Source organism: Lactuca saligna, chromosome 3, assembly GCF_052625555.1.
Source record: "Lactuca saligna cultivar CGN05327 chromosome 3, ASM5262555v1, whole genome shotgun sequence".
Classification (NCBI taxonomy): Eukaryota; Viridiplantae; Streptophyta; class Magnoliopsida; order Asterales; family Asteraceae; genus Lactuca; species Lactuca saligna.
In genome coordinates, this window is record NC_136419.1 from 174,279,614 (window position 1) to 174,292,483 (window position 12,870).

Consider the following 12,870-nt stretch of genomic DNA (forward strand, 5'->3'; position numbering starts at 1 on the left):
GACTTAATCCATTAAGTCCATTATTGCTTAGATTAATTTCTGCCAATGATTATTATTTAATATTTCACTTATTAGATAATTCTCGTGTGCCTTGATAAATTCCCAAATATTAATATTTTCTCAATTAACTCATTAAGGACTTAGTCCATTAAGTTCTTTACTCTACTTGATAAATGACATGAAATAGTTTGGGCTTAATTCACAATCTAATCCCAATGGCCCAAAAGTAGGTCCAATAAAAGTCTAAGGCCCAGTTACTCACAATTAGGGTTTTCCACTCAAACATGGCCCAATAGGCCCAAAATAAATCTTTAAGCCCATTAAGATTTTGGCTAGGTCCATTAGGGTTTTGCTTGAGGGGCACCACCCACTACCACTTCGGGTAGTGGTGGTCTGTGGCGGCTTACGGCGGCGGCCACCACCTTACGGTGGTGGTTTTGATTCTTTTCATTAATCTTTTGGCAATTACAGTTACAATGCTTTAATCAAAATAAACACACACCACTAACTAACTAACATACACACACAGCCACACCATGGTGGCCGATGACGGCTCGTGGCGGCAACCACCATGGCTGGCGGCCATGGTGGGCATCTATTCCATTTTCCGGCCATTAACACCTTCTACAACAAAACACACACACACACCTACACGATTTCTATTTGCACAAAGGTCCAGCCACCCCCCCCCCCCTTTGGTGGCTCCGATCCCATCTTCTCTTCTCGTCGGAATGATAACAGCGACCACAGTAAGGCAGCACGGTTGTGGTGGCGGATGAACTGAGCTATCGGATTCGGTGTTGCAACCGGCGGCTGATGAGGGTTCCATGGTGATGGCGGCTACCGGTAGTGAAGATGGAGAGGGTCACGACTGGTTTTCAATTAGGTTTAGGTCACAATGAGTCATCGCAATGCATATATACCCGTCCATTTAGAAATTTCCCCATAAATACATTTTCAGCCCCTCATTCTCTTATTCCTTTCAATCTAAGTCCATAAGTTACCTTTTTAACTCCATCCCCTAAATTCTTTACAAATTAACTCCGGAATTTACCAATTAGCCCCATGACCTCAAAATCTTCTCCAAAGAAATCCCATAAATTACCCTTTAGTCCCTTACTTCATAAATACTTACAAAACTAATCTGAAACTTACACTTTTAACCCCCAACTTCTAAAATTCTTCTCAATTTAGTCTGGGACATACAATTATTAACTTATTTAAATAAACAGGGCGTTACATGGACTCTTCTAGATAGTCCAGTGGAACACTAACAGCCTCACAACTTGTAGGTGTTTATGAACAATGTGTTCACCGGTGTACTCCATCCCCCATATGGTTGCCTTTAGGACATTTATTGCCGAGGAATCCCCTTAGCAGTAGTGCCCATCTCGATGATGATCCTTAGGATAGGTTCCTTATGATAGGTGTTTAGGGACGTAATGTGAGGATAACGGGAACGGGTAATCGGGTTATTGTTGGTTGATGAAATTAATAAAATTATTTATTGTGGGTTGAAAACCCTATGTGCTCACCAGGATCCCAAGCCTGACCCACTCAGTTTCTTGTATTACATGTTGGGGTGCAAAGTTATTCATTCATGACTTTGTAAATGTTTGACTTTTGTAAAACCCACTTGCATGTGGTGCTTTAGCCTTTAGACTCAATTGTTTGTTAGAGTGAGAGAGAGAGAGACATGTAAACACCTCTATATAAGGTGGGTTTGTCCACTTGTAGAGGTGTGCTTGAGAGATGTAAAAGTTGAGTGTGTAAGTGTGTGTTATTTATGTAGTCTAGATCTAGATCCTTTTTGTAACACCATATACAATCAATACATCTCTTAAACACCCAAATCACCATGTTCTTTGTCCTGATAATCAAACATCGGAATCCTCAAAACATAATGATAATTCAACAATCACTACAACGTCGATATCTTGCGAAAGTGTGCCTGAAGTTCGTATGGTGGAAGAGCAAACTTTCGAGGGGGAGAATGAAAATATGAATCATCAAGTTGAGGGGGAGCATTCGCAAAATCAACAGGAATATCATTTTGAGGGGGAGCATCAAGATGAACATCATGTTGAGGGGGAGCATGATGAAACAGAGACAATTAATCTTGATGAAAATGATAAGTTTCATGAATTAAATGATAATTTTTCTGTTGCAGGATCTGAAAATGAAGATATGTATGAAGATGCACCATTGGAATTTAATCTTGATTTTCCACCACTTGAGAAATGGACAAGAAATCATCCCAAAGAACAGGTAATTGGGAATCCACAAGATGGTGTGTTGACAAGAGCTCAAATTCGTGCGAAAAATGAGGTACTAAATGCGAACCAAGAATTGTCTATGTTTAATGTCTTTATTTCAAAAATAGAGCCAAAGACAGTAAAGGATGCTATGGAATACTCAGATTGGGTTGTTGCATGCAATCTGAACTGGCTGAATTTGAATGAAACAAGGTTTGGAGATTAATTTCTAAACCTTCTGATGTTTCAATTGTCGGATTAAAATGGATTTTTAAAAATAAAACCGATAAAGATGACAATATTATTCGAAATAAAGCTAGACTAGTTGTTAAAGGATATTCGCAACAAGAAGGAATAGATTATGAAGAAACATTTGCTCCTGTTGCAAGACTCGAAGCAGTTCGCATATTCTTAGCTTATGCAGCTCACAAAGACTTTGACGTTTTTCAAATGGATGTTAAATGCGCATTCTTAAATGGAGAACTTGAAGAAACAGTTTATGTTGAACAACCACCAGGGTTTATAGATAAGGAACATCCTGATCATGTCTACATTCTAGACAAAACAGTATATGGGTTAAAACAAGCACTAAGAGCCTGGTATGCAGCACTTACAAATTTCTTGAAACAATCTAAATTTAAACAAGGATCATGTAACAGCCGGATTCCCAAGTATTAATTAATCATTATTTTCTTGTAATTTATAAGTGGACTCGGCGAGTTGGAGCCTAGAACTCGCCGAGTATGATCGCGGGTTCGCGGCCGGACTCGGCGAGTCCAAGAGTGGACTCGGCGAGTCCACGTTGTTTTAATGAAACCCTAATTTCCCGGCCCTGAGCCCTATTTAAAGGGCCTTATAACCCTTCATTGCGGCTACCTTCGACCTTGAGAGCACCAGAGCATTTGAGAGTCCTTGTGAGTGAGAAAAGAGGCCATTATTCACCATCCTTGTGTGTGTTTGCAAGAAAGGAAGAGGAAGGCCAAACTAGGAGAGTTGGGGAGCTTGGATCTACTTCTATTTTAGTAGAGGAAGCTTTTTGAGGTAACATTCAGAGCTTATTCTCGTGTTTTTGTTGATATGGCCAAATCTAGGGTTTCTTTATGCCTTGTTTGCCTTGTATTTGGAGTGTGAGAGGTCCCTTTGGGAAATGGTACCTAGATCTGGACCTCATTAGGTCCAGAGAGTCCCAAATGCCCTGCTTTATGCATTTTCTTTTGAGTTGGGGATTTAGGTTACCATTTTAGAGGTCATTTCACTAAAAGGAGCCTTGTAAGCGTTGCATGGTAGCCAAGATTGTGACTTTACGTGATGAATGTGCTTTGAAGGACTGGATCTATGAGTTAATGGGGCGGATCTGACCTTAGGAGCGAATTTGAGTTGATGCATGGCATGGACTCGCCGAGTCTGAAGAACAGACTCGGCGAGTAGCATGAAGATTGTCCTTGACCACTCAGCGAGTGGTCTTGCCGAGTTACGGTGTTGACTCAGTGAGTCAGAGAGGGTTGTTGAGTGGACTGAGTCAGATGGGACTCGCCGAGTTGTTCTTGAGACTCGGCGAGTTGAGTCGTGGTGGTCCTGCGATTCATGCCAGGTAGGACTCGTCGAGTCAGGGGAGTACTCGACGTGCCAGGAGAGGATCCGAGGGAGTCAGTGAACACGTATAGACTCGCCGAGTCGCTCTAGTGCACTCGCCGAGTCCGGTCAAGTTGACCGTTGACCGTTGACCAGGTTGACCAGTGTTGACTTGATAGGGGTAGTCAACCTTAGTTGAGAAAGTGTTAATTAGAGATATATTGTATTATAGGAGGATTATAGCTCGGAGGATCGAGCGCGAGTGATTCCGGGACTTACAAGTATCGAGATACATGAGGTGAGTCTTCTCACTATACTTTACCTTGAGTAGGTAACCAGAGTTATGATATAGTGTTTGTATACTATATATGTGTTATGTGTTGCATTGCATTATTCTATGTGATTTATGATGTGCATGTTTATAGAGTTAGAACATGAGGGTTCATAGAGTTTGGGTGCACGGACCCACAGAGTTATAGCCTCGAGTGGCTAATATTTGTTATATGTGGTATTTTGGAGAACTCACTAAGCTTTGTGCTTACAGTGTTGGTGTTATTTGTTTCAGGTACTAGTGATGACCGTGGAAAGGCGCCGGCTTGATCAGTACACACACATGGGATTTTTATGATATGTGATCTTGGGATGTTTTGTATGACACTGATTGGAGTTTCAGACATTGATGTTTTATGAAAATTTAATGAAAATGTTTTTATATTATGCAAAAAAATTGTTTTGAAATTTACGTTGTTACAAGTTGGTATTAGAGCCTTGGTTTGAGGGATTCGGGTACACCTTCGGGGGTATTTGAACTCAAACTGAGGATTTGGAAAACATTTTCAAAAGGGAATCAAATTTTATAAAAGAAGTAAAAGATTTTTAGAGAAACTCAGAGCAGAAACGTGTGTACGATCAGTCAACGCCCGAACGGTGATTTCCCAAAATACCCTTATATTATATGTTTGTGAGATTGATATGATGTATTTTCTTGCTAGAGCAGGCTAGGTGTTCCTATTAGGACTAGAGTGCCCTGATTTGTGATGCCTTAGCCTAGGAAGGTGAGCTGCTATGAGATGCTTGAGAGTGAATAGGTAGCGGCGAGGAGCTTATGAGATATCTGTTAGAGAATGATGGAGTACTTGGGACTTGGAGTCCGAAGAGGAAGATTTGGGGTGTATACTGAGACGGTGCGGACAGTAGTATTGGGCCCGTACTACTGAAACCACCGGAGCAGTGTACAGTTCAGATAAGAACCTTCGGAATGCCAAGGATCAAGGAGGGAAGAATTGTCGAGTGTGAATATGCTCGAATGGATTCTAATATATCGTATGTTGTATTTCAGAGGTTGATCATGGTGAGGACACGTCATATGCCAGAGAGCAGTGGGGCTAGTGATGAGGAGATCCGTCAGATCATCTACGAGGAGGTGGTTGCGGCCATTAGGGCAGAGATACCAGAGATGTTCGGGTCTATTAAGACCACTCTGATTGAGACTTTCGACGAGCGTTATGCTGCTCTTTCTGAGGCTACAGTTGCGGCTGCGAGGCCGCATGGTGGTGATCCGTTGCTGTTCCGAGAGTTCAGCAACACAAAACCACCAGAGTTCGATGGGACCCAGGACCCGGTGGCATCTATGAGATGGATTTCTGATATAGAGGGGTGTTTCTTCACTTGCTCATCTCCTGAGCATTTGAGAGTTCGGTTCGTGCTGAACCAGCTTCGCTTGGGAGCGAAGGACTGGTGGAAGTTTGTGACGGCGCACTTTACGCCTGCTGAGCTTGCGGTAGTGACCTGGGAGAGGTTCACTGCCATGTTCTGAGATGATTACGTTCCCCAGGTGGAGAGGGAGCGTTTGTCCTAGGAGTTTCTGACCCTCAAGCAGGGTACTGAGTCTGTTACGGTGATTACCAGGATGTTCCATGAAAGGGCGATGTTCTGCCCTGAGCACGTGTCTACGGAGCAGGCACGTATGAGCATATATCTAAGCATCTTGAGGCGAGACATTAGGGAGTTCGTGGCGAACTCCTCGTACCGGACATTTTCCGAGCTTCAGGCAAATGCCAGGAAGAGGGAGATTGAGCTAGAGACTCAGGCCAGAGAGGAGGCGGAGTCTCAGGGGAGGGATCGGTGACCGGCACAGTCTCAGCCGGCAGCCAAGCGGGCCAAGCCCGCTGATCCCAAACCAGGGAGCCAGAAGGGCCGCAGGGCCGCACTTGTGGAAAGTACGGCAAGGGTCATGATGGGGTTTGTAGAGCTGGGTCTTGCTACAAGTGTGGCAAGGAGGGGCACATGGCCAAGGACTGCCCCAAGGGGTTTGCAGTGTGTTTTCACTGCAATCAGATCGGACACCGGAAGGCGGAGTGTCCACAGTTGCGGGGATTAGCTCAGGGTACACCTCAGGGATCTGCCCCTGTCGCCATCAGGGCTACCGAGGTTCAGCCAGTGAAGGCCGCGGCGCCGAGGGCACGAGGGAGAGCTTTTCAGTTGACCGCGGAGGAGGTCCGCACAGCGCCCGATGTCGTGGCTGGTATGTATTCTTTCATGTATTTATTTTGATGTTGAAATATTATGCTTATATTATGTTATGCGTAGGTACTTTTCTTGTGAATTCTGTACCTGCATTGGTGTTATTTGTCGTTGGGAAGGCTTAGTACGCTTCGGAAAGTCCTAACATGGTTCCCTTGCTGCTCCTATTGGTGTGTTCATCACATTCACTCTGGGAAGGCTTAGTACGTTTCGGAAAGCATGGAAAGCCAATACCCCAAATAATTGTGTCTTTCGAGATTCTTGTCAGAATCAGCCCTGTAACTCGCTACTTCAATCTACTCCCGCGAGCTTGGTAAAGTACACCCTACCCAACATGTCCCAAATTTACAAGAAGTATCTATCCGACGAGACTCTTGCAATTCCCCTCGACGAGATCGAGTTCCACAAGAGCCTCACTTTATTGGAAGAACCATAGTGACCATGGATCGAGGTCAAGCGGATGAAACAACGCCACTTCCCATTAGTGAAAGTTCGCTGGAATACTAACCAAGGACCTAGAGTCACATGGGAGCGCGTGAGTCAGTCGATTAGGAAGTATCCTCACTTCTCGGCTTGATTATTCATGCCTACTCCTTGCCTAAATTCAAATTTCGGGACGAAATTCCCTCTAACAGGGGGATGATTTGACAACTATCAAATTTCGGTCAAGCCAAAGTCAACTAAAGTCAACAAGTCAAACCGTTTGACTCAATTTGCCCTTTGGGTACTAGAATTTACATTATGAAATTTCTACATAACTCTCTATTCTAATGAGAGATCATAAATCAAAAAGTGCAAACATCTAGATCTCCTTAACCTAAAACTGTGGTACGTGGCTAGCCAAACCGATAAAACAATGTTGCATACTCATCGGGAGTGTGTAAGATCCTTAAACAAGGCTTAACAGGGTTTACGAACCATGCATTGCGATGTCGGACACTCACAATTGTCACACATGGAACCTCTCTCAATCGTTTTCACTCTATCTCTCTCTATGTCAAATCTCTCCAAGTATGTGAAATCTCTCTCAAATATCTCTCTATATTAGAAATCTCTCCAAGAATGTCAAATCTCTCCTAAATCTCTCCATGTATGTGAAATCTCTCTCAAATATCTCTCTGTATGAGAAATCTCTCCAAGAATGTCAAATCTCTCCCAAATCTCTCCAAGTATGTGAAATCTCTCTCAAATATCTCTCTATATTAGAAATCTCTCCAAGAATGTCAAATCTCTCCCAAATCTCTCCATGTATGTGAAATCTCTCTCAAATATCTCTCTGTATGAGAAATCTCTCCAAGAATGTCAAATCTCTCCCAAATCTCTCCAAGTATGTGAAATCTCTCTCAAATATCTCTCTGTATGAGAAATCTCTCCAAGAATGTCAAATCTCTCTCAAATCTCTCCAAGTATGTGAAAACTCTCGCAAATATCTCTTTGTATGAGAAATCTCTCCAAGAATGTCAAATCTCTCCCAAATCTCTCCAAGTGTGAGAAATCTCTCCCAAATCTCTCTCAAAAGTTTCCCGTAACTTTTTAGAATCATTCGGGTCATTCCGGCCCTTAACCGGGTCAAAAACGGCTTAAAACGGGGTAAAAACGAGAAAAATGGACTTTAGGAACCGAAACCCTTCTTAGGAACCGAAATCCTTCTTAGGAAGAGAAGCCTCTCGGACCGAAAGTAAGGAGAGAAGCCTCCCGGTCTCTGCTCCTCGCCTCTCGGTCTCTGTCTCTCTACTCGCCTCTCTGTTCTCCTTCCCTCCTCTCGGCTCTCTGCTTCGCTTCTTGCTCTATGTTGCTTCTCGCTCTCTGCTTCGCTTCTCTCCTCTCTGTCGCTTCTTCACTCTCTGTTCCTTCCGCCTCTCTTCCCCTCTCGGTCTCTGTTCTCTCTTCTCTCCTCTCTGTCTCTTCTCTTCTCTCGGTCTCTCTTCTCCCCTCTCGGTTCCCTCTCTCTCCTTTCTCCCCTCTCGGTTCCTGCTCTCCTTCTTCTCCCCTCTCGGTTTCTGCCCTCTCTCCTCTCGGTTTCAACATCAGAAGGCCGAACCTCGGCCAGATTTCGGAAATTTGTCACTTTTAGCCCCTTTTTGATATTTTTAACATTTTAAGTCCGTTTTTCGTGATTTTAAAGCGGGATTTTCTCCAGAAATTATATTTTAACATAATAAACTCTAAATATTCATAATTTAAACATATTTTGATAAAAATCATTATTTAAATAATAAAAATCAAATGGGTGAATTATTAAAGGTGGAGTGTTGACTTTGCCTTATCCAATGTCACAAGCAACCACCCCACACCCACTCTTTGACTAACCACACCTCCCCACCTTACCTAAATCACATCAATGCCCCTTGCACTCATTTTCCACCCATTCCCACGTTTTTAGAGCTGGAACAAACATCCTCTCTCCTCATTTCTCTCATTTGCCTCATTTCACTAAGTATCAAACACCACTTTTCTCTCAAACTTTTTCTCCACCAAACTCGAGATTCAAGGCTGATTATCAAGTGTTCTTCCACATTTGGTAAGCATAATCCATTCTCCTTGTGATTATCTCACTTATTTCCACACAAATCAAAGATATCTTACACAAACTCCATCATATTTGTGTTAGATCTTCAAATCTTCAAGCAATCTTCCCAAGTGTTCTTGAGTTGAACACCCCTTCTCTCCATCATCCATCCACTGAAATCACTCAAGGTGAGTTCATACCCCTACATTTTCATGTTTTCTCAAGTTTTTAAGGGGGGGAATACAAGTTAAAACACCAAGAACATAACTAAATTTTTCTAACAGCCTTCATCAGAAAAGTTCAACTCCATTCACGGACTGTTTTGGGCATCTTAAACATTTTTGTTTTCAAAACTGTACAAGGTGAAAATAGTTCAAGTTCGTATCTTTAAAATGACTACTTGCACATCTCCATACGATTTTTCTACAATTTATGGTGATTTTTACAAAACTGACTATCATTCCAAACAACAAACCGGACCAGTCTGTGATTTTGGACTTATTCACCCAAGTTGGAGGTCGTTAAAAATCGTGATAAAAATTATGAGTAAACTAGACACATTTTGTGAACTCTCAGAATTTACGGATCTAGTTTTCGACCTCGTATGATTTTTCTATGATTTTTCCAAAACAGGGCAGAATGGCTAAAGTTAGCCAACAGCATGTAAATATCATAACACTTTGTATTATGTTGAGCAAAGTGTATAATCATAAGTTCTAATTATTGAATGTGTTTCCTTGTTAGTTTGTCATCATGAACTGAAACTAAGTAATTCATAATAAATATTAATCATTCATTTTAGAACACGTATATTAAACTATAAAGGTATAGTTTGATAAATTCATAACACTAATACATTTCCATAAAAGAGTTCATACATATTACATACATTTTAGATAAACTATGATAGGTATAGTTTATGATACATCACTCAACACACTCATACAAAAAGGGTACATTCATACAAGAAAGATTTATATTCACACACATTTCACGTAAACTTGTTAACCTATATTGTGAGACTCTCTCTCTCCCCATACGTTCGAGTGCGGGATATAATTCCTGGTAGTTATAATCAGAATCTCCTTGAGGGAGAATGTGATACTTGTATATAGATCTATATTGGGTTTGACACCCCACACCTTGCTGCTAGCTACAGTGGGACTTGCAGGTCTACGGGTGACAAATGTCATTTCAGTTTTCGCGACGCCTGAGAACGTCGTGGCAGGTTCACATAGTCATAGTATGATTATAGCGACTCACATAGGGATATAACAATCCATAAGTTTACGGGATTTTATTTTTCAAACCTAAATGAGTTTTATGTCGATTTAAAATCACTTTTTATCTCTATGAGTACAGATATTACTGTACACTTTTGGTTTTGGTAGTTACGACTACACATCATTTGAAACCACATTTATACCTTTAAGTATGGTCAATACTTGTTATTATTTGGTCCTCTAATTTAGGACTACATATATATAAAGTATTAACAAACATGAGAACATACAGAAATTTCATTTAATTCAAACGCGTCCATGTCCATTTAATTACATAACATTTTCTATTAATAAGAAAGGTTACTTATACATTTTGGTCTTCAGTCATAAGACTACATTACACACATTTTAAAGAAAATATCGGATTTTCTGGATACATATTCTAATGCTTTTACAAGGAAAACGATTTACTTTTCTAACGAAATCTCTTATGAACTCACCAACCTTTGTGTTGACACTTTTCAAAACTACTTGTATTCTCAGGAATTCAGTGAAAACAGGAAATCAACAACGTTTTGAGGATGGGACGATAAATCGTCAAACGGTTCATTTTGTATCATAATGTAATTGATGTGAATCATGTAAACATGTGCTTTGATGTAACGTTTTCAGTTATATTTGTGTTGGTTGTATTTACTTTGAGCACTATTATATTCATTGTTGTGATACTCTACATGAAGTCCTCCACCCCCGGATGTTTCCGCCATCCTTGGTTTGGGGGTGTGACAGTGTTCGCCCTCAAGATTTGGCGTCACTACTTGTATGGGGTTCGGTGTACGATATACACGGACCATAAGAGTTTGAAGTATTTGATGGATCAGCCCAACCTAAATATGCGTCAGAGAAGGTGGTTGGATGTGGTCAAGGATTATGATTATGAGATCCTGTACCACCTAGGCAAGGCTAATGCGGTAGCCGATGCACTGAGCCGCAGGGTGGAGAGCACCCCGCTGCGGGATGTATGTTTGAGATTGACCGTGATAGCTCTAGTGTTGGACGCCATTCGTGGGGCACAGGCCGAGGCTGTGCAACCTGAGATGCGGAAGAGGGAATGGGTTGTTGGTTTGGTTTCAGAGTTCGTTACCGATGGTCGGGGGCTTATGACATTTCAGGGGCGTATCTGGGTGCCGATTGTGGGAGGAACGCGTATCATTTTGATGGAGGAGGCTCATCAGTCGAAATTTTCGATCCATCTGGGGGCCACTAAGATGTATTTGGATTTGAGATAGGAGTATTGGTGGCCCTGTATGAAGAGGGATGTTGCGTGGTTTGTTGAGAGGTGCTTGACATGCCGTAGAGTCAAGGTCGAGCACCAGAGGCCGCATGGTAAATTGCAGCCATTGGAGGTTCCCGAATGGAAGTGGGAGCAGATCACCATGGATTTTATCACCAAATTGCCAAGGACTGCTAGGGGAGTCGATGGAATTTGGGTGATTGTGGATAGATTGACGAAGAGCGCTCACTTCCTTACCATCAGTGAAAGTTCTTCCGGAGAGAAGTTAGTAGAGATATATGTGAGGGAAGTGGTATCTCGGCATGGGGTGCCGACCTCGATTGTTTCAAACCGTGATGTGCGTTTCACTTCCAGATTCTGGAAGAAGTTTCATGAGGAGTTGGGTACTAGGCTGCATTTTAGTACCGCATATCATCCCCAGACAGACGGACAGAGTGAGCGGACGATTCAGACGCTCGAGGATATGCTTCGAGCATGTGTGTTGGATTTCGGGGGGAGTTGGGATACGTACTTGCCCTTGGCAGAGTTTTCCTACAACAACAGCCATCATTCGAGCATTGGTATGCCGCCCTTTGAGCTGTTCTATGGGAGGAGGTGCAGGACCCCCATTTGCTGGGGAGAGGTGGGTCAGCGCGTGATGGGCAGTACAGAGATAGTGCTTCAGACGATAGAGCAAATTCAGCAGGTCAGACAGAGGTTGTTGACCGCTCAGAGTCGTCAAAATAGTTATGCGGACAGACGCCGGTCCGAGCTTGAGTTTCAGGCCGGCGACTTTGTGCTCGTGAAGGTCTCTCCTTGGAAAGGAGTGATCCGATTCAGGAAGAGGGGCAAGTTGGGGCCCCGATATATTGGTCCATTCCGAGTGATCGCGAGGGTAGGACAGGTAGCCTATCGTTGGATTTGCCAACAGAGTTGGGGCAGATTCACGACACTTTCCATGTGTCGCAGCTGCGGAAGTGTATAGCCGATGAGTCGGCAGTGGTTCCATTAGAGGATATTCAGGTGGATGCGAGCCTGAATTATGCTGAGAGACCAGTGGCCATCAGAGATCGGAAAATCAAGGTTCTGAGGAACAAGGAGGTACCCCTGGTTTTGGTTCAGTGGCAACATCGGAAGGGGTCCGAGATGACTTGGGAACCGGAGCGCGAGATGCGTGAGCAGCATCCAGAGTTATTTACGAAGAAAGACTTCGAGGGCGAAGTCTAGTTCTAGTGGGGGAGAATTGTAACAGCCGGATTCCCAGGTATTAATTAATCATTATTTTCTTGTAATTTGTAAGTGGACTCGACGAGTTGGAGCCTAGAACTCGCCGAGTATGATCGCGGATTTGGACGCGGGTTTGCTGCCGGACTCGGCGAGTCCACGCTGTTAAATGAAACCCTAATTTCCCGGCCCTAAGCCCTATTTAAAGGGCCTTATAACCCTTCATTGCGGCTACCTTCGACCTTGAGAGCACCAGAGTATTTGAGAGTCCTTGTGAGTGAGAAAAGAGGC